This window comes from Ovis canadensis, chromosome 19 (assembly GCF_042477335.2).
Source record: "Ovis canadensis isolate MfBH-ARS-UI-01 breed Bighorn chromosome 19, ARS-UI_OviCan_v2, whole genome shotgun sequence".
NCBI lineage: Eukaryota > Metazoa > Chordata > Mammalia > Artiodactyla > Bovidae > Ovis > Ovis canadensis.
Genome location: NC_091263.1, coordinates 51,185,476 through 51,205,614, shown reverse-complemented (window position 1 = coordinate 51,205,614; position 20,139 = coordinate 51,185,476).

Here is a 20,139-nt window from a genome sequence, read left to right as displayed (position 1 = left end):
CAAAAATGCTTGACATACCCTTAACTTAAAAAATTCATAAAGCATGGTATAATCCAATGATATCACACACAGACACACACACAGACACACACACACACACACACACACACAACCAATGTATTTTTTAAAAAGGAAGGGAAAGGCACACATCAGAACCAGAGATTAGATTACCTCTGGGGAAGCTCCAAGGTTGCAGAGCAATGGCCATGAGGAACATCCATCATTCATACAGTCTATGGATAATGTCTAGCATTAGGTGCTAGACATTATGTCTAGCAGGCAGGCATTGGTGCTGCTTTGTGATCAACCAAATAGACAAGAATCCTTGTAACCATGACATCTACATCCTAGCAGTATTGTTTTGTGAGGTATGTTTATAGGATGAGAATGTATGGCTTCCCTGGTGGTTCAGACAGTAAAGAATCTGCCTGCAGTGCAAGAGACCCAGGTTCAATCTCCGGGTTGAGAAGATCCCCTGGAGAAGGGAATAGCTACCCACTCCAGCATTCTTGTGTGGAGGATTCCAGGGACAGAGGAGCCTGGTGGGCTACAGGGGTTGCAAAGAGTCAGACAAGACTGAGTGACTAACACTTTTACACTCTCACTTTCTGTAAATAAGTAAAAATAAAAGCAAATTAAAGAATGGATGTTTACATTAATGAAATGTCAAGTGACTATTTTGGCTTTTGAGAGTCCTTGCAAACCGTCTCAACCGTAAATGCTGTGTTGGTAACTGTCACGTGGCTACCACATTCCTCAAATAGTCCCCTGTGACGGCTGGCACAGAGTGGCGCAGTGACAGTCTCTCAAGCACAAGGATTTGCATAAAGTTGGTTCTTTTCCCTTCTCATCATCTTTCGAGAGTATCATTAGGCATTAAACTCTGTATGTGTTAGGTGCTCAGTCATGTCCAACTCTTTGTGACCCCATAACAGTACCCTGCCAGGCTTCTCTGTCTGTGGGATTCTCAGGCAAAAATACTGGAGTGGGTTGTCATTTCATTCTCCAGGGGAATCTTCCTAACCCAGGGATTGAACCCAGGTCTCCTGCGTTGCAGGCAGACTCTTTACGGTTTGAGCCATCAGGGAAGCCCAAGAAGAAAGGTTTCCCTGACTGGGAATTGGACCGGGCCATGGCCCAGAGAGCACTGAATCCTAACCACTAGATCATCAGGGGGCATGAGTTGACTCCAATTCGATTATATATATTCACCAAAAGACATGTATAGAAATGGGCTTAGCACTACTAGTCATAAGAGCCGCAAACTGGAAATGATCTAAATGTCTACCAGCTGCTGAAAATACATACAATGTACTATACTCATGGGAAAGAATGTTACACATAAATTAAAATCGATGCATTAAAACTACACACAGAGACTTCCTTAGTGCTCCAGTGGCTAAGACTCCACACTCCCAATGCAGGGTGCCCGGGTTCAATCCCTGGTCAGGGAACTAGACCCCACATGCCGCAGCTACGACCTGGCGCAGTCAAATAAATAAAACTATATGCAAATATGTGAATGAATCTCACCAATATAGAGCTGAAGGAAGCCAGTGCAAGAATAACACACTACACAATTCCATTTATATGACTTTAATAATAGGCAAAAACAAGACATGATATTAGAAGGCAGGATAGTGGTTACCCTTGGGAGGGAGCAGAGGCTATAGTACATTATAGAGGCTTTGGGAAGGACTAGGAATGCTTAGCTTCTTGCTCGGGGTGCTGGTTATATGGTTATACGGGTATCTCAGTTTAAGAAAATCTGTTGAATTTCACAGTTTGCCTTTTCTGTAAGTATATTGTGTTTCTACCAATAGTTTGCTCCCCCCAACAAAAAAAAAATTAAAACATAAAACCCTAAAATCCAATCTGTGTTGTTTGAATCTCATACTTGGCAAGTCATATACATTTTCCAGGCTTCAGTCTCAGCCTGTAAGATGGGAGGGGGATTTGTTAGCGGATATGTATGGGGCCTTCCAGCTGTATCACCTGTGTATCCAACAATCAATTTCTGAAACAAGGGGAAATGAGAATGAGGCTTGGGTCATTTGCTCTTTGAAATTATAGAAGGCTTACAATATCATATGTGTCCCATTTTCAGGACATTTGTTGTAAACTAAAGACACAATCAATGAGCAAGGGAAATCCTGCCTTCCAGGAAAATGCACGGAGCTGATTCCTTTCCAATTTGCTCGTGGGATAAGTGTGAATATGCCAAATGCTGCTTCTGCCAAGCCTCTTGGTGTGATGTCAGTTCACAGGCCCTGCAATGGGGAGAGTCAGCAGCTGTAGAGGTGGGGCTATTCCTGGTAGGAAGGAGGCAGTTGCCATGCTTGCGCCTGCTGACCGGACTGCTGTTTCAATAGGAACTTCCTCTCTAGGGGTGCTGGTTCATAATTTTCCCCTTACTGCTACTGGAAGTCCTAGAATGGCCACATCACAGCCTGTACCCATTCACAACAGGAAAGTTTGACATCAGCAGACAATCTTGGCACGAGAGGAGGAAAAGTCCAGGCTTGTGTCAGCTTCCATATTAGAACCAGAACAATCATTTGTATGGTACAGACCATGTTGTCACCTTCACAAGAGATGTTGGGCTCCAAAAAGGAAAATGTACTCTAGTGAAATTCAAGTGTGATGTCTGCAAGCGGGGACCCCAGAGAAGGCAACACTTTGAGGACCCTGAACAAAAATGCTGTGGTGACTCTAAATCCAAGGAAAGGTGCTTTGATAGTGGGAGACAATTTCTGGTGCATGAGTTCCTTGTACGGTATTATCCTACGTGTTCAGGACAGCTGGGCCCCATGTGAACTATGGGTCCTCACAGGCATGCTGAAGTTAGCAACTGAAATTAACCACTCACAAAATCTGATAGGCATCTTACCTCCTCTAGCTTGGTTTTCCTCAGATAAGCAGAGGTAAAGGGCCTGTTCTGTTGTTTGATTTGATTTTGGTTGGTTATTTGTTTCTAATCACTCACTGGTCAATACATTTATAAAAACAATGAAAAGGATTAAAAGTAGAATAAAGAGATAGGCAAAATATAGGTCCAATTCTTGCTTATTATTTTCAATAGACATTATTCTGTCCAGTGGCTAGCAAAGTTCATAAATGTTCCTTCCTGAGCTGGGCACTGGTCAAAGAGATGCTTTTAGTTTATGAAAATGTGTTGAGCTGTATACAATGTCTGTACAACATGGCAAACTGCTGGTAGTCTGCGGATTTTAGAATTGCTGCTCCCTGAAGGGTTTCTCACCCTTCTTTGGGAGTAAGTAGTTAACACAATGCCCCAGACGAGGAAAGGGCCAGGGAACAGGATATTGTGATAAGGATGGAGACTCAAGAGAATGGGAGAACAGCTAGGAGAGTAGATTTGTCTTAAAAAAAAATCACGATTGTAGTGAAGTAAGTTTTGGTGAAGATGAAGAAAGGAACCTGCTGTTTTTAGAGGAGTAGGACCAAGTGACATGAGTAAATAACCAGAGTAATTATGTAGAAGGAGGCACAGAGATCTCTACTTATGGTATTCAGCCAATCCAGATGCTGATCAACACATATGGATCATGTCAGATAGTAAAGTTCTCATTCGGGTCAACCAGGGGACATGGGGCGGGAAAAATGTTGGTTCTCTCCACTCATTTCCTACTCACACATGGCAGATGGAAAACCGATTTTTACAAAAGCAATTTTGCTGTTTCACCAAATGCCAAATATAAGGACTCATGTCAATAACATCGCTGTTATGATTCTTGAAGGCAAATTTAGAATTAGGGACAATTACCAAGAAACATGAAGAGAACAGGCTATAAAACAATTTATATAAAGTCACGGGAATAATGTTTCACTGAAGCCAGCCAACCATTCTTGTACTGTTTTGGTATTTTTGGAAAAAAGAGAGATTTAAGTAGGTAAGACAAAAGGCTGAAATTCTACAAGTATTTTAGTTTCCAGTCCAGGACAGCTGTTGGGTGATATCACCCATTGTGAGAACAGCCATGCGTGGAGGGAATTGGCAGATGAAAAGCCAGCAAACTCGACAAGAGGTATGTAAACGTGCTTTCTCAGTCTCTTTCGATTCTCCTTACAGAGGCACACACCTAAAAGTGAAGTTACATGTGTGGATGTTTATATGAAACAGAAAAGACGCAAGAAAGGGTCTGAGACATGAAAAACGGTAGAGGAAGATAAACATTTCAAGATTCATATCACATTGCTGCTGGCCTGATTCAGAGTCTCTAAGGAAATAGCCAGAAGGGCTGCTCAACACTCAGCTTCCTCCCAAGGAATAAAGAGTTTGCTATGAGCCAAGGAAGTGCCAAGAAAATGCCAATTTATGTCACACTAACATCTTTCTTAAAGCTGAACGTGGACTTCAGAAATGTAACCTTTTGGCTCCAGTGAGCACAGCCAGCCTGGAGGGATTGATATTAGGTTCTTCTGAAGGACTGAGGGAAATTTGAGAAGAGATCAAATTAGACACCCAGTAATTAGAAAATGTACTGACACCAGAGTTTTATTCACAAGAGTGGTGGGGTCAACTTTTCCATAGCACCTGATGTGAACTCAGAAAAATGGCAACCTGAAGACAGTGTTTGGAAAATGATTTCACTGGAGACAGACAGAGACAGCAAAAGCTGGAAGGAGAGGGAATAAGAGGCAAACTAAAGTGAGATTCTGTAATTGAGAAGACCTGCGGGAACTAGCAGAAAAAGTTTCCTGCCACAGACAAAACAACCTTCAAAGGCTACCTTCCTTCTCTCGTTGCTGGGGTAAAGTTGCTTTTGGAATAACCACCAATGCATTATACATATTTAAAACTCTCCTCTCTGGGTTTATAATTTTTACAGAGACAGCTTCCTGCCAACGTAAGTTGTGAATGTAAGATGATGCTCCTTTGTGGGGTTGTAAAGACAATCTAAGAACAAGTGAATTCAGAGTCACAAACTTCACAGCTGGGGAGCATTTCCATTGCCTAATGCACTTTCCCTTGAAGCTCTCATTGTTTTGCTCTTACCCAGTGGTGTCATTATTTGACTTACCTCATGGGGAAATCACTGTTTAAAAACTGAATAGAAACGGTGAAATAGTTTTGTACTTATCTTTTCCAGGATAACAGCTTCCCTCCCCCTCCCTGCTCCCCGCCCCACCCCGCCGCTTGTCCAGTTCCCGCCACAGAAGGGTTAGGCGCCTGTGGGTGATGAATTGTTCCAAAGAGTTTGACAGTTCCAGGGAGAGAAATGAGAGTAAAAATAACTAGCTGATTACCAATAGGAAGCAAATTGGCCACTTGAGAATTCAGTGGCTAGAAAGATGACAAATGAGAAAACGAAAATCCTCATCAAGAGATGAGGCTTTCTGATTAGGCCAAGTGCTTTCCACGCCTCTCCCTCCCTGCTGTGTGATGATGTACATCCGATTGGACGTCGTTTTGTATCAGGGGCAGTCACTTCCAAATGGGTGTTTGGAAGACTTTGAAGTATTTCATTATAACCAGGAGGCATTCAGAGGCTGAGCAAGTAAAATGGAAGATGCTCTATCTTGGGCTGTGGAATGTACATTTATAGAAGGAACCCACGTCTGGTTGGTTTGGTCTGGCTTTTTATTCCATCACCCCATAAGGCAGGCTTCCAAGATTTTCTGGACTCTGGAAGAAAATAAAAGTGAGAGTGTTCTTGGCCAAGGAAATTCACATTCAAGGCAGATTCAAGGATTTCAATATGTGGATAGACTGGGTTTTCTCTGTTAAGAGTCAACTACTAAAAATAGAAATAATTTGGGAATCCTTTAAAGAGAGGCCATTTTTGCTAGTCCTCATTTGAATAAATCCATAAAGTGACAGAGGGTATATAATGAACTATAGACATGCTGCTGCTGCTGCTGCTAAGTCACTTCAGTCGTGTCCGACTCTGTGACACGCTAGCTGTCCTCAAAAACCATAAATGTATCAGTGGTATTAAGTCATTTGTGCATGAAGAGATAAAACATTAACCATTAGCCTCCAACTAGGCACAGCCATAAGAGTTGAAGAAAGTAAGAAGAGAAACCGGGGAATTTTGAGTTAGGTAATAAGAATAGAATGCAGGGAGGAAGGGTGAGAAGAAGCAGGCCTTGAAGGATGAATATGACTATAGCAAATTTCTGGGTGAGAACTGTTTGAATGGATAACAGCACTGTTAAAAAAAAATGGTTTGTTAAAAAGCGACTGCAAGTGGTTTGTCTTGAGTAAAGGGGTTTGGAAAGATGAATTAGGATGTAGGTTTCCCACGTATGTGTGGGCCTTCCATACCAGGCACAGGTGGGTTTGATCTTAGGAGCAGTGGAGGAACATGAGTGGTTCTGAGTAGAGTTCGAACTGTTTTAGAGGTGTGTTATCCCTGTCAATGAAAAGAAAAGGCAAAAGAATGTTCTCTGGGGCTTTACCAATCAGTTAAGTCAGTTCAGTTGCTCAGTTGTGTCTGACGCTTTGCGACCCCATGAATTGCAGCACACCAGGCCTCCCTGTCCATCACCAACTCCCGGAGTTCACTCAGACTCACGTCCATCAAGTCCGTGATGCCATCCAGCCATCTCATCCTCTGTCGTCCCCTTCTCTTCCTGCCCCTAATCCCTCCCAGCATCAGAGTCTTTTCCAATGAGTCAACTCTTTGCATGAGGGGGCCAAAATACTGGAGTTTCAGCTTTAGCATCATTCCCTCCAAATAAATCCCAGGGCTGATCTCCTTCAGAATGGGCTGGTTGGATCTCCTTGCAGTCCAAGGGACTCTCAAGAGTCTTCTCCAACACCACAGTTCAAAAGCATCAATTCTTCGGTGCTCAGCTTTCTTCACAGTCCAACTCTCACATCCATACATGACCACTGGAAAAACCATAACCTTGACTAGACAGACCTTTGTTGGAACTAGGTCAGATTAAAAGATAAGGCCACCATTTTGATTCTTCTTCAGTTTTGACACCTTTGCTATGGAATAGAAGAATGCATAACACAGTGCTTGGCACATAGAAGGGCTCAACCAATACTGCTGAATAAGCCTGAAGTTTCTCAGAATCAGAGTATTATTATTTCCTAGAATAGCTGAGGAAGACCAGAGATTGCCTCAGCCCTCTGAAGAGGTAGCAATGAATGATTTGAAGATGACCAGATTAGGAGTTATATGAACTTGATAATTTAAATTGACCTTCATGGGTCTGTATTATCTCAGTTAAGAAGACAAAGGTAAGTTTTGTGAATGAACTCTAATAGCAGAAAGCTTTTTGTGTATATTTTTGGAGAGAGAGCCATGTGTACCTGGAGTTGAATGCTTGGAGTACTCTGTGATCCAACTCAAGGTTAAGAACCTAGGAATTACATTCCCTTTAGAAAACAAGAGACTGTGATTCTGAAAGTCCAAGGATGATTTTGCGCTCTGGAAGGACAACTGGGACATCTAGAACTATAGCTCCGCCAGTCTTGTCACCTTGGAGGCCTGTGACTGATTGTTTTGACTGAAATGAGGAGGAAAGGATTTTGTTTCTAAATGTCAACCCAGCCTCAGATTCCCCAGCAATTTAAGCAGTATTATTGATCTTATCAGGCATGCTGGGGTGTGACTGACCATCGGAAAGAGAGAAATCATTGAAAGACACTTGCCCTCAACAGAAAGTGACATTGGCCAAGTGTAACCTCTGACACCACCTTTTTTTTTGTAGAATTTTTTTTCCATTTCTGCTTCCTTTCATAACGGCCTCTGTCATAGGGTTACTGGAAAGAATAACTAGTTAATGGTGGGGGAAAAGTACTTGGGAAGATGATGTACTTTGGCACTTAAGTCTATTGTTCAAAAGCAATATGAAATAATATTTTTGTTGAATGGACATGTTCAGTAGATGCTCTGATTTGAGGACTTGTCAATAATGACATGATGCTGTTTGCCAGAAATACGAGCAGTTAAAAAAAAATGTTATCTTTCTCTAGAAGCTATTTTCAGTGTAAAACTCCAGCATGGGAAGCTAGTTCTTGCAATTTTTAATGAGGCAGGGCTCTTAATAATGATTTTTGGCTTAATGTGTTAATGAGTAGAGATCTGAGGGATAAAGGACTTACAATGTAATAAGGAAACTCAAAGAAAGATTAGGCTCTAATAAAAATAAATAGTTTTAAAATTGATTTTAATAAATTCAACTCTGTTTCCTTTAATTTATACCAAAAAGAAATGCACCATGGTAAGCTGATTATAGCATTGATAAAAGAAAGAATGGATATTATATGTTAATATAATATTAATAAATTACAAATGCCAACTTACAAGAAGAAATCATATATAGGCAAGAATATATATTCTTGGTGAGAAAAAAAATGTTACCTATAAATCTAAGTAAATTTATTTTCACTTTTTGAATAGCAGCTGTCAGGTTTAATTGAAAAGCTGATTAGTTCCATAGAAAAACCACCTAAAATGGCAATGCTATGGATAATGGCAATACAATTTAAGAGTACCGTTTCTTTCGATTGTTTTGCCCTCCTGATGTATTCTACTGTTCCAAGTAGTAATGATGATCCTTATTCTTCAATGAAAGTATGAAAGTATTAGTTGCTCAGTTGTATTCAATTCTTTGCAGCCCCATGGACTGTAGCCCACCAGGCTCCTTTGTCCATCTCCAGGCAAGGATACTAGAGTGGGTTGCCAATCCCTTTTCCAGGGGATCTTCCTAACTCAGGGATCAAACCCAGGTCTCCTGTACTGCAGGCAAATTCTTTACAATCTGAACCACTAGGGAAGCCTACAGGCAACTTAAACTGAGAGAAGGCAATTTCCTCTAAGAAATTTCTTTAAGAACTCCAGTTTACTTCACTGAGAGTGTTATACAGAGAATACTGTCAAATGACAAGATCACTCTATTTCATACCTAACTACTCTGCTGCTGCTGTTGCTGCTAAGTTGCTTCAGTCATGTCCAACTCTGTGCAACCCCATAGATGGCAGCCCACCAGGCTCCCCCGTCCCTGGGATTCTCCAGGCAAAAATACTGGAGTGGGTTGCCATTTCCTTCTCCAGTGCATGAAAGTGAAAAGTGAAAGTGAAGTTGCTCAGTCGTGTCTGACTCTTAGCGACCCCATGGGCCGCAGCCCACCACGCTCCTCCGTCCGTGGGATTTTCCAGGCAAGAGTACTGGAGTGGGGTGCCATTGCCTTCTCCCCCTAACTACTCTAGACTTGTCCAAAAAGAGAACCCTTCATGTAGTGTTGGTGGGAATACACGTTTGTGTAGCCACTATGGAAAACAGTACAGAGGTTCCTTAAAAATTAAAAATAGAGTTGCCATATGATCCAGCAATCCCACTCCTGGACATGCATCCAGACAAAACTATAATTCAAAAAGATATGTGCACTCCTAGTTCATTGTAGCACTATTCACAAAAGCCAAGATATAGAAACAACCTAAACTTCCACTAACAGATGAGTGGATAAAGACGGTGTGATATACACATACAATGGAATACTTCTCAGCCACAAAAAATAACTAAATAATGCCATTTGCAGCAACATATATGCAGCTAGAGATTATCATACTAAGTGAAGTCAGAAGGAGAAAAACAAATATCATGTATCACTTACATGTAGAATCTAAAATATGCTACAAGTGAAACTATGAAACAGAAACTGGCTCACAGACATAAAGAACAGATTTATGGTTGCCAAGAGTGGCCAGGGATGGAGGAGGGATGGAGTGGTAGTTTGGGGTTATTAGATGCAAACTATTACATATAGAATATAAACAAGGTCCTACTGTATAGCAGAGGTAACTATATTCAATACCCTGGGTTAATGGAAAGAATATTTTTTAAATGCATATATGTATATAACTGGGTCACTTTGCTGTACAGTAGAAATTAATACAACATTGCAAATCAGTTATACTTCAAATAAATACATGAATAAATAGATTTGTCCATATCTTAAAAATCTCTTCAACATGAAAACAGAGACTTCTACCCCAGATATCATTTTCTTTCTTTCACTGAACATAATTTTTTTTTTAATGTACCCAGAATCACCCAAAACTCTGTCTTCCGCTGAGCACAGTAAACTCTTTCCAGTTGCTTGGAAATGAAAACTATGGGTTAAACTCTAACTCTGGAGTCCAGTGCAATGCCATAAGCTGGTGTAGGTTCTGAGTAATATAACAGTATTATATCCTGTTCATATATATTATATATTTATATAATATTTTATTTATATATATTATTTTTTATTATGCACTTATATTTTGTATATAAATATATTAATTTTGTTAACACATATTTTCTATAGGCACATATAAAATATATATAAATATATCATTTTATATTTATATATATTATTTATATATAAAATATATATTATATAAATTATATATTTATTTTTATATTTTATGTTATACATATACTGATCATGCACTATCAGCAACAGGAAGTACTCAATGAAAACTTGTTAAATAAAACTGAAAAATGGCCCAAACTGAAGTCCCTCTGCATTTGCAAACTGTGCAGGATTCTATGCTTGAGACCCCAGTGCGGGTCCTGTGGCTTCCCAAACCACCTAATCTCCTGTATCATCGCCCGTATTCTGAGAAGAGTTGTCTCAATGATACTATGATTTTGATCTCTTATTTCAAAAGTGATTTTGATCTCTTATTCCAAAAATCTAGTTCATGTAATAGATTTTTTTTAAAAACATACTGTCCAGACTCTGCCTGGGTAATAATGGGATCAGATTCTCATCATAGTGAACACCAAGGGGGACAACATGGAGACAGTTATGAAGAATATAAACTAAGCTTATCCACATTGAATTCTCCTTGGCATCCTGAGGACAAGAGGGTCTGACTATATGGCTTATCCGAGTAAATAACATATAAGGGTATTTATTAAATGCCTTTAGACGTTTTAGGTTCAGTTCAGTTTAGTTCAGTTGCTCAGTCATGTCCAACTCTTTGCAACGCCTTGAATCACAGCACGCCAGGCCTCCCTGTCCATCACCAACTCCCGGAGTTCACTCAGACTCACGTCCATCGAGTCAGTGATGCCATCCAGCCATGTCATCCTCTGTCGTCCCCTTCTCCTCCTGCCCACAATCCCTCCAAGCATCAGAGTCTTTTCCAATGAGTCAACTCTTCGCATGAGGTGGCCAAAGTACTGGAGTTTCAGCTTCAGCATCATTCCCTCCAAAGATATCCCAGGGCTGATCTCCTTCAGAATGGACTGGTTGGATCTCCATGCAGTCCAAGGGACTCTCAAGAGTCTTCTCCAACACCACAGTTCAAAAGCATCAATTCTTCAGTGCTCAGCCTTCTTCACAGTCCAACTCTCACATCCATACATGACCACAGGCAAAACCATAGCCTTGACTAGACGGACCTTTGTTGACAAAGGAATGTTTCTGCTTTTCAATATGCTATCTAGGTTGGTCATAACTTTTCTTCCAAGGAGGAAGTGTCTTTTTATTTCATGGCTGCAGTCACCATCTGCAGTGATTTTGGAGCCCCCAAAATAAAGTCTGATACTGTTTCCACTGTTTCCCCATCTATTTCCCATGAAGTGATGGGACCAGATGCCATGATGTTAGTTTTCTGAATGTTGAGCTTTAAGCCAACTTTTTCACTCTCCTCTTTCACTTTCATCAAGAGGCTTTTTAGGTTATGACATGTTTAAATGGCAACAAAAACTGTTTTTCTGGGTATGGTAGCATTTTCATGTCAAGACCATGGTTTGATGTTAGTCCCATGCTGCTGCTGCTGCTGCTGCTGCTGCTAAGTTGCCTCAATCATGTCCGACTCTGTGCAACCCCATAGACAGCAGCCCACCAGGCTCCCCCATCCCTGGGATTCTCCAGGCAAGAACACTGGAGTGGGTTGCCATTTCCTTCTCCAATGCATGAAAGTGAAAAGTGAAAGTGAAGTCGCTCAGTCGTGTCAGACTCTTAGCGACCCCATGGACTGCAGCCTACCAGGCTCCTCCACCCATGGGATTTTCCAGGCAAGAGTACTGGAGTGGGGTGCCATTGCCTTCTCCAAGTTAGTCCCATGGTAGATGTTAATTCCCTGTTGGCTCAGATGGTAAAGAATCTGCCTGCAGTGCAGGGGACCCAGGTGCAATCCCAGGGTTGGGAAGATCCCTTGGAGAAGGAGATGGCTACCCACTCCAGTATTCTTGAATGGAGAACTCCACAGACAGAGGAGCCTGGCAGGCTACAGTCCATGGGGTCACAAAGAGTTGGATACAACTGAGCAACTAACACTTTCATCTTTCAGATGCTAAGTAGTCCTATATTATAGTTATAATTGCTGCTGGAAACTGGAAATTTTGTGATGGCTCTTCTTTGGTGTCTGAAACATAGTGTGGTGTTTTTACTGGACTCTCCAAAATTGCTGCTTTTTTACCCTTGGCGGTAAGTTCCCACTGCCTAAGTTTTTGTCTTGAAAGTTTTATGATGCCCTCAAAAGATGGAACAGAGACCATGGATTCCAAACCAATTTGATGGGCTCCTGAAATCCAGGTAAGCTCTAAGAGATCTGTGCTCCTCATTTATTCCTAGTAATTATACCTCCAGTCTGAGTGTCTCCCTCAGATAATTTCACTTCACAGATGATGAAACCAAAATTTCAGAAAGGAAGGCAATGGCACTCCACTCCAGTACTGTTGCCTGGAAAATCCCATGGATGGAGGAGCCTGGTAGGCTGCAGTCCATGGGGTCACTAAGAGTTGGACATGACTGAAGCGACTTAGCAGCAACAAACAGTCATCTACAAAGACATGATGAATATCAAATCAACCCAATTTGTATCATTGATTTAAAATCCTGACAACTTACTATCAAGGTCCCAAGCTGGCTACACCCCTATAATACTACGATGGAGCTCTCAAAACAACAAAAGTCTTAGTATGTGAGAAGGAAAAAGTAAGACAAGTCATCTCTAGTACTGCTGTATGGGAAGGGGTGCTTGCAGACACACACATACACACGTGACCTTTTAAGTTTCAGCTCTGTTACTATGTTTCTCTGACTTTGGGAAGTCACTGTTCAGTCTTTAATTATTTGTCAAATTGGGGCGGGAAAAAGAGTGAGTGGATCAGTTCAACTGCATGTGTTCTTAGGGCTGATGCTGAAGGATTCTAGAGTGTGTACTTGTATGATATCATGATCTATAAAAGCCTGGAAAATTATTATAGGTTGGGAGTCTCCTTTTCATGATCCTTCCCCTCTCTCCTACCTCTAAACTTGAAAATTGCCAAAGTTCCACCCAAGCTCTCTCTTCTTCTCTAGCACAGCTTTCTCCTTGGGTGGTCTCACCCATTTCCAGAACTTGTTTTTAAAGCCTATTTTATCTGCTATTAGTATAGCCATTTCAAGTTGCTTACAGTTGCTATTTGCATGGTGTATCTTTTTCCATCCTTTTGCTTTCAAGCTGTTTGTATCTTTTAATCTAAAATGCCTCCTGTACACAGCAAATACTCAGATCATGTTACTTTTTCAACCTAATCTGATAATCCGTCTTTCAGTTGGACTGTGTGATGATCCATATTTTAGTATCATCCATAAACCATATTACTAAAATGGTTGAATTTACATCTGCCAGTTTGCTTTTGGTTTTATGTCTCAAATCTCTTTGTTCTTCTGTTTCTCTTTTACTGCTTTCATTTGTATTTAATGGATATTTCCTAGGTGGAGGACTAGAGGCCCTATTCTTTCTGAATAAAGGTTCTGCAACACAGGACTTTTGAAGAAAGATGAAAAATGCTGGCAGCCTGCCCCTTGCATGGTGATTCTGAAGATATAGCTGGGAGGGAGGTGTCATAGCTCAAACGTCAAAGACTCTCACTGTTCTTACTAAGATTTACTAAATTTACTTGAATGAATATTACTCTAATTGCTGTTTGCCCTTAGGAAAGTTATCAGAGAATATATACAATTTTCTTTAGTTAAATGGTCACTGGGGAGAATGTTTGCTGTGTTTCTAGCTCCGTCATTCCAGAGGTTAATCACTTATCCAACCTCTTAAATATCATCTATGAGCTAATGATGCCTGTGAGTCTATTGCCAGCCCAAGCTTTCATCTGGATACCAGACTTCCATCTCTAGCAGACTGCTTGACATCAAGTAGATATAGTTAGTTTTTCTCAGAAAGGTTCTTTATAGGTCTTTTTTATTTTAGTAAATAAACCCACCACTGACCTAGTTAATCAAGTAAAAACCCTGAGCATCAGCTTGGATGCCTCCCTCATCGACCACATGTAATCCATCAGCAAGTCCCATGGGTTCTTTCTATCAACTGCATCTAGACATTGACCATCTCTCTCCACATCCCTGTCTAATGGCTGAATCTAAATTACTCCCCCTTCTCCCAGTCTACTAAAATAGTCTTCTAATAGACTCCACTTTCATTCCTGCTACCCCTCCAACATGTGCCTCACACAACTCCCAGAGTGATCACTTTATATATAATAATAATATATTACCCTTGGCACATGATTTCTACCACTGGCTTCAGTCCTATATGAACTGGCTGAATTGTATCTCTTCTTCCAAACTTATCTAAACCTCCTCCATTGCCTGGTCTGTTTTAGTCACACTGACCTCTTTTATTTAAAATATTTATTTATTTGGCTGTGCTGGGTCTTAGTTGCAGCATGTGGAACCTTTTTTTTTTTTTTTCCCAGTATGTGGGATCTAGTTCCCTGATCAGGGATCAAACCCAGCCCCCCTGCAGTGGGAGTGTGGAGTCTTAGACCCTGGACTAGTGGGAGTGTGGAGTCTTAGCCACTGGACTACTAGGGTAGGCCCTGTCCTCTTTCACAGTATGCTTTCCTTTGCTTTAGTATACTTTCCATAGTTCTCTCTCCTCCCTTTTCATAGTGGCCATTTCTCCTCTTTTTCTTTTTTTTAGCTTAAATGAGAAGTTTCCTATGTAGCTTTTCCATTATTATTCTGTTGATTCATCCCATTCATTTATTTTGCAACCCCTGACACAGTTTGTAGTTATTAACTTGTACAGTGATTTATCGTCTGTTCCCACTAGCTGGTAAATCCCAGGACAGCAGAAGTCATAGTTGTTTTTGTTGATCATAGTTGTTTTGTTGATCTGTTTTTGTTTATGATAGCAGAAATCATAGATGTTTTTGTTTTATAATAAATATCTACCACTACTTAGAGCTCTGTCTTACCAAGCACTGAATATGCATCAGGAACTGATTTAAGGCATACATGAAAATAAATGTATATGTACATCTACACATACATACATACATACACTCACATATATATACACATGTACACACATTTACATACATAGTCACGCAAGTACACATATACATACACACCAATTTAATTCTCATAACAAACCTACAAGATAATTTTTGTGTTCACTTTACAGCTGGTTAAATTAAAGCACAGGGAGGTTAAGTGACTTGTCCAAGGTCTCACAATAAGTGAGCAGTTGAACCCGCTGTTGCAGTCTGGGCTCTTAGCCATTTCATATTTTTCTGAGAGCATTGCCAGCAACAAAGTAGGCACTTGGTTAATACTGTAGGATGAGTAAACAAGGAGTGAAACAAAATGAACATACTACCAACTGCTAGAGCAAGGCTGTCCAAAAGAACTTTCTGGGATGATGGAATTTCTTCATCTCTGCTCTCCTATACAGCAGTCACGAGGCTCGTATGGCTGTTGAGTGTGTGAAATATAGCTAGTGTGACTCAAAAACTGAATTATTCTTGTTTAATTTCAAGAAATTTGAGTGTACATAGCTACATGTGGCTACCGATTATCACGTTGGATAGTACAGTCCAAGACTTTTAGGAGGTGGTATCACTTTTGATGTCGTGAGGTTTACACAATCTTGATGAATTTAACTCCAAAAACAGACCACAAAATTCCCTTCTGCATTTCTTTTTTCCCTAGTGTCTTCCACCCACGGTTTTGCAAACATCCTTCATCCTCCCACTATACTTCATTCCAGTCTAGAGAATGACGCTCCTACCCTCATGCGTAGCTCCAACAAAGTCATTTTCCTGCCTCCTCAATAGTGCCCTAAACAGTCCTCCAGAAGTATTTCAGTAGCCAACAAACATCTAGAGCCTGCCTGGATGGACTACTAGCCTGGGCACTGGGAAGGGGTAGAGGGAGCGGGAGATGTGAAGAAAATTAAACAAGGTCCCTGCCTAATGGTGTGTGATAGGGGGAGGGAGGTGGTGAGAGCAGCTAGACTGATAAACTGATACATTTGAAGGATTCAGTCAGAGGGATGGAGTTGGGGAAAAGGCTTGTGGCCTCAGGAGTTTGCACTTCACAGAAATTGCTCTAAAATGGCACTGATTCCACTCACACCTGGACCATAAGAGTAAATGGATGGAGACAGATTTGCTTTCAAAACCAAGTTCAGGATGGATATAAGAAAAACCTTACGATGTCTAAAAAGAAATGACTGGCCCAGATACAGAGAACTGTTGTTACATTTCACCCTGATTGCCTGGGCTGCGGGGGGTTGGATTCAGTTCTTAGAACAGCACCACACCTTTACAGCAAGAGAAATAATCACAGAAAGAGTAGAGATTAGACTGAGAGCAAATCTTAAGGAACAGGAGGAAGGGGAACAAAAGCGGTGCACATTAACCGTCCAACTCGTGGGCAATCACTACTCATATTCTTCCAGAGTCTCCAATAACTGGGGTAGTGAGCATGCATTTCTTTCCTCCCACTATTGGCATACTTGGAATCTCACTTACATTGTATGTAGGTTAGGGCAAAAGATGTTGCTTTGTTTGGATTTTGCTTCTTCTGTGGAATTCATTATAAAGCAATGTGCTTTTGTGTGCCAAAGAGCAGAAAGGCTCCACTTCCTCTTTTCAAAAGGATCTGGGCAGAAGTCAACTACTCTATTTATTCCATGCAGCTCTCCTTTTGATGACTAGATGTGTGCTGGTTATAGATGCCACAGAAAAGCAGTGAATTTTCTCACCACAAAGAGCTTTCTATCTTAGAATGTGTCTCACAGCATCATGCTTCTGAGAGTGCAATTTTTAGTCTGTCCTCTAAATGTCACTCCATCAGGAGAAAGCACTTAAACATATATAAATACCCAGATGATGCCAAAGTGCTTCATTTCTCATCCACAGATCTGTTATGAGTGTGAGAGTGTGAAATGATCGTGTCTTCTATTTTCCCCAAACTTCCTCTATTTTATTCTTTTCAATTAAAGTAGTTTGCTAAACGCAGACTCAAATGGGATTTCATTGTGATGCTTTCACAACACTTCTCTGATACGGGACATCACAGATCAGAAAATTAAAATATAAACAAACAGAGAAGGTCTAGATCAACTGTCCCCATCTATTCTATTCTAGACTGATGGGAATATCACCTAAGAAATTAACTCTCTGCTTGTAAATTAACTCCAGACTTTCCCAAAGTGTGCTTCTGAGAACATTAGTTCTGTGAACTGTACCGCAAAGAAAGCATTTCATGGCAAATTGCCCCTCAGCCCATTTGACTACACAAAATGGTTGGACTCTTTGCATAAAGATTTTCAGCTTTCAGGTGTACCCTCCACCTCACATCTCTACTACTGAGTAAGAAGTCCTTATGCAAGCAAGCCTCAGACCAAGCTCTGCCAAACACATATGAAGGAAAGTGTTAGTCACTCATTCGTATTCGACTCTTTGTGACCTCATGGATTTTAGACTGCCAGGTTCCTCTGTCCATGGAATTGTCTAGGCCAGAATACTGGAGTGGGTAACCATTCCTTTCTTCAGGGGATCTTTCCTAGCCAGGGATCACATTCAGTCTCCTGCATTGCAGGCAAATGCTTTACTGTCTGAGCCACCAGGGAAGTCGTATGTGTAATAGCAGGTAAACACAAAGTACGGAAATGCCTATTTCTCGTGTAAACCCTGGGAGATCCCAGTCTGCCTTGAGGTGGTTGCATAAGTGCCTTTCATAAAATGTTCACTCTGCTTAAGACAGGCTGAGACCATAGTCCTCTGATGGCTGAACCAGCCACTATACGTCAAGTGACAGAACCCTCCATGAAGTGTGGGCATAGAGAACCAAAGAGACTAGGTGGCTGGCTCCCCTGGTTCATACACTTTATTCACAGAAGGATAGGCGGGGCCATGCAATCATTCTGGCTCTTAACGTAGCTGAACATCATTAATTTCAATAATCAATAAAGCATTTCTATTTCTCTTTTGAAAATTAATAAATCCTGTGATGTGGATTATAAGAGGCACATTCAAAAGGTCTGAATAAATACCTTTGAGGTTGGATTTTTGCTGAGGGCACTTCAAATGCAGCTTTCTCCTACTGGGTAGCCTGAAAGTAGTTTACACATGCCTGTGCTCACATAGAAACCCAATACAGTATTGTAAAGTAAAAAAAATTTTTAATATAAAATAATAAATATAAATGAAATTAAAAAAAGAAAACATGACCCTGTTTATGTTAAGTGATTACCGAAGTGAATCCACACACTGATCCCATCATGCATGCTTGGGGAAGTTTGGAAATCCTCTTGGGAATTCACAGAAGTAATAAACACACTAAAGGTTCTCCCAAGTCCTACAAAAAGAAAATCTTGGCTACATTTGAAAGATTTCCATGTATTTGGCCTTGGAAATGTCAGGACACGTGCATTTGAAGAAAGTACTGATTCTGTGTTCAAAGCAATCTACTAATCTAAGCATCATTTCCAAACTGGATTCTGAATAAGAGCTGATGTTCAATGTCATTCCAAGTCCAGTCAACTCTTTACATGGGAAGAAAAAGACATTCCGATTCAGAAATCATTCTCCTGTGAGTCTAATGTGCAAGGATCTGTCCCCTAGAGTCTAGTATCTTCTAACATGGTAAAACTGAGTTTTGAGATCAGCATAATTCACAGGTCGTGGCAACCCTTCATTAAGATCATAGCATAGTACATACCAGGGATGTATTTTGACAAGGACATAGCATCTGTCATTTCATTTTTTCTTTCCAACAGTGTATGCAAAAGATATCATCATCATCATTTTATAGACAAGGGCACTGAATTTTTGAAAGGCTAAAGACATTTTTAAAATCATTGAGTAATTAAGCAGCAGCATTAGGGTTAGAATATACGGAAGGCCTATTCAAAAGTGTGGACTCAACCACCACGCTGCCCCTTTGAGGAGCAGATCCTACACCGATGGCCAACCTCTTATGTTCGCCTCCCCCAAGTTTAGGTTTCAGTAGCCAACCAGTTGCCCTCAGCTCCAGCCAGCTTTGTAGACATGTAATCTGCGCAATTGCTTGTGCTTGGCCCTGTGCTTGGCTTGGTGCTTTGCTGTGCCGTCTTGAAATTCTTAATAACTTTTGAACAAGGAGGCCTACATTTTTATTTTGCAGTGAGCTTCACAAATTACATGGCTAGTGCCATCCATACCACATAAGCTATAATTGACATAAGCTTCAAAAAAAATTTTTTAAGGCAAATTAGCTGCATAGAGTTCAGCTGATTTTGGAAACTAATTTGAGGATATACTGCCCAATCTTAGGTTACGAAAAAAATATTTTGGCTTATTACCACTCTAGTGGAAACAGATAAGCCAATTATTAGTCTATTAATTACCCTGGGAAGAGTTTTCAAAACTCGTGAGCAACAGGGCAGAAACGTCACACCCTCCAACATGTGACCCAGTTCTATATGATTAATGCCAACACTGACCAGTTGAATGATTGTAAGGTCGCAAATCACTGGTCACAGCACTTGTGTGGTTAGGAACGCTCCGGGTATGTCACACTCACACTGGGGCAGAAACCGCTGATTTGATAACACAGAGGCGTTTCTATCTCCCTTGTTAATCTTGCCCTAAAGAGGATGGAAAAAAGCTGAAGACTTGCTTGTTTTCCCAACTTCCTATACAGTGAAGTGTCATCATGTCAGTTAATGCTGGCCAATGCGATGGAAAGGGAAGCTTTCCGGGAAGCTTCCGGAGAAAGTGTTTTCCTTTGTTACAAGAAAGAGAGTTCCATTACAGGAAAAGAGGTTTTTCACTATGACACCTTTGTCCACCTCCTACTTCAGTTTTATATGGCGCTACAGCAGCCATCTTCTGACAATGAGGTAAAATCATGAATATGAAAAGCCAACAAGTAAGATGGTAG